Source organism: Egretta garzetta, unplaced genomic scaffold, assembly GCF_000687185.1.
Source record: "Egretta garzetta isolate BGI_Z169 unplaced genomic scaffold, ASM68718v1 scaffold50, whole genome shotgun sequence".
Taxonomy (NCBI): Eukaryota; Metazoa; Chordata; class Aves; order Pelecaniformes; family Ardeidae; genus Egretta; species Egretta garzetta.
In genome coordinates this window covers 411,416-414,555 of record NW_009258613.1, presented here as the reverse complement: position 1 = coordinate 414,555, position 3,140 = coordinate 411,416, and positions in this window count along the sequence as shown.

Genomic DNA, 3,140 nt, shown 5'->3' with positions numbered 1-3,140 from the left:
CGCCTTTGTGCCCTGGCTCACTCCAGCTGCACTTTGTGCCTTGCTGCTGAGCGTGGGAGGAGCAGCAGGAGCAACCCAGGCCAGGCAAAGTGACCAAGGCGTTGCTCAACCTGCCTACTTATCTTTGGAGAAATTCTTTCTTAACCATCAGCCTTCGTGCGGTTTCAATGGAATAGGCTTCTTGTCAGCAGAGCACCCAATGTGTTGAAGGATGTCAGTACATGGGCTACTATTGCGCCGATGACATATTTTAAGGTTGACATCTGCTGGGGGTTGCCGAGTAAGATGCACTCAGCCATCCCACTGTCAAGAAGTGGTGCTGGCATTTGCCCATGCACCAGGGTATTTTACAGAATGTCATCACTTGGTAATGAAACGTTCCCCGGTAATGATGGCTCACGAATGCAGACGTAAGTAGCCTTTGCCCATAATAAACTTTTGCAAATAATGCTTGCAGGAAGTGATTTGCTAGGAATCCATCAAGCAGATCCCAGAAAGAAAGTGACAGATGGTAACCTGACGTTACCGCAACATCACCAAACTACGTTTTACTCGCACTTTAAACAACCATTTGGACTCAGGTCTTTAAAGGAAAAATGTTAGCTCTCACTCTACAGCTGCTTGAAGCTGAATTGTCAGCCTACAGAAAATTCTATCATTAAAAGTCACTAAAAGGCAGAATAAAATTAAAGGTCTGAAACTTCTTACAATGCAAAAGAAAAAAATCATTCAGTTACCAAGACCCTATTTTGATGCCTTTAGGTTATATGCCCTTGCTTTATTTTTAGCTGTGTTATGCTGCAAACAAACAAAATTTTTAAATATAAAATTAACACAATCATTATTCTAAGTGATATATACAATGAAAATTTAACAAACCAGATTTTAAAATAAAAATACTGGAAAGAACAAATACTTTTCTGTCTGCATTTTGATGTTTTGTCCCATGAATATAAAGCTTGTTGAAATCATCATGTCTCCATTTTTCACAACCTAGCACCTTCTGACAGAAAAATAATCCACCTGAACAGTTTTGATAGGGTCTCTCTAGGTTGTGACTGGGTGCACTCAAGTTACGGTGGTTTAGCAAGTCACTCATCATAACCAGCGACGTTCACGGTTTCTCCTTTCAAATCTGCAAGGTAAAAACCATTCTCTTACATTGTATGCCTAATTTACTTGTTATAATTTATTGAGGCTTGAAATGCTCTGCCTCATTTCTCTGTTGTATACCCGCATGCTGTCTCATCACTGTGTGAAGACTTGTTGCTTAGTACAGAGCAGACAGCCCTGATTTATTAACTAAAGCATTAACGCAGTCCTTAAGCAACAGCCTTTTCTTTACAGAAGGAGATTTTTCTCCCTCCCATCCCATGTGCATTGTGCTCTCTGCAACCTTTTACATTGGAAATTCTCATTCCCAGAAAGGAGGTTAGCCAAAATACTGCTTGCGCTAAAACAAGGATCATCCCAGAAACGGAGTGGCTGAAGAAAGCAAAGTAGGCCACCAACTTTCCCTGCCGAATTGCTGGATGTGACTCTGTCCTGGGGGAACACTGTCACGCTGGTTCTGTGACGGCACCTGAAGCTCTCCGCGTGACGAGCAGGTGTCGTTATCACAAGCCGCTGGGGACATTGGCTGGGCTCGTCTTTGGGAGCGAGGGTCACACAGAGCCACAAAATGAGTCGCTCGGTCAGACCTGGGTGGGTGTTTCCTCCCTGCAGTGAAGTGGGGAAAAAGCAGAGGGGACATTGCGGCGGCAGGCTGTGCTGCCCCGGCCCCGCTGGAGGCAGGGCACCCGTCCAGCCTTTTCCTTCGGTAATAGATTAACACAGAGAATATAATCAGTCACCTGCACGTACCTAGACGCTGGTGGAAACGAAGCAAAACGCGATGGCACACCACACTGGCTCTTGTCAAGCAGAATTTGTAAGATAAACCGGTTTCATAACTTTTTAATTTTACTAACTCAAATTTCTAAACTTCCACCTGTCATGGCTCTGCATGTACCTGTGTGTGCGTGCATATGTGAAGACAGAGAAACCCCCAACCTCCTCACTTTAAGGCCTAAGGCTTATTCTTCCATACTTACATTTTCCCAGCTCTACGTCTGGCTCTCCCTACCTCGCATGGTGACACAGGCTGTGCCCCCAGGAGCGCTGTTCCCCTGGGGTCAGCAACAAGGGGATCTTCAGGCCTGAGCTCCCCAAAACAGTTGAGCACGTGCTGAATTGCAGAGCCTGGAGGAGTTTGGGGGCCCCCGGTACCTGCAGCAGGCAGGGGGATGAGGACATGCATCGCTGTCTGCTGGGCCGGAGCCACAGCCGCTGTCTGTGTATAAATACAGAATTTCGATCGCGATGTTTTGCAAGATTTGGCACCACGTGAGAACTGAATTACTTTACAAAACGCCGTGTTTTATGTCACTTACAGTAACGCCCCTAAATACCACCTCGCATTTGTGGGACAGGGTGAATAAACAGCCCCACGACTGAGGCTGCTGCGGGCTGTGCTACGCCAGGGTTGCACCCTCGGTCGCTTGTAGCTTCTCTGGGTCCTTTCAGCTGAGATGTTCTAAATCATAGAATCATAGAATGTTTTGGGTTGGAAGGGACCTTTAGAGGCCATCTAGTCCAACCCCCCTGCAGTGAGCAGGGACATCTTTAACTCGATCAGGTTGTGAAATGTTCTTGCTCACATCTGCTGTCTCAGGCTGGTACATTCATCTCCTTCCAAGCCACGCTCCTGTCATTGCTCTTAAAACTCTTGCATGATGAACCTTGGTAAATGGCCAGTGGGGTTCCCGTGGATGAGGTTACGTGGGGACTTTCATCCCGTGCAAAGCCACAGTAGCACCGACAGCGTATTTCTGTGCTCGCTGCTCAGCCGTGGCCTCCCTCCTATGCCGTCCCATGTCAGCGGCACCGGAGCTTGGGCAACCATATGATGGGTCATGCAGGGACCTGATTTGCTTGAAAACTAAGCCTGCAAAGAAAGATTATTTTAGCCCAGAGGAGGACCCTGCCTTTTGTCTTTCAAGGAATCATAGAATCACAGAATCATAGAATCGTTTAGGTTGGAAAAGACCTTTAAGATCATCAAGTCCAACCGTTAACCTAACCCTGCCATCCCACCACTA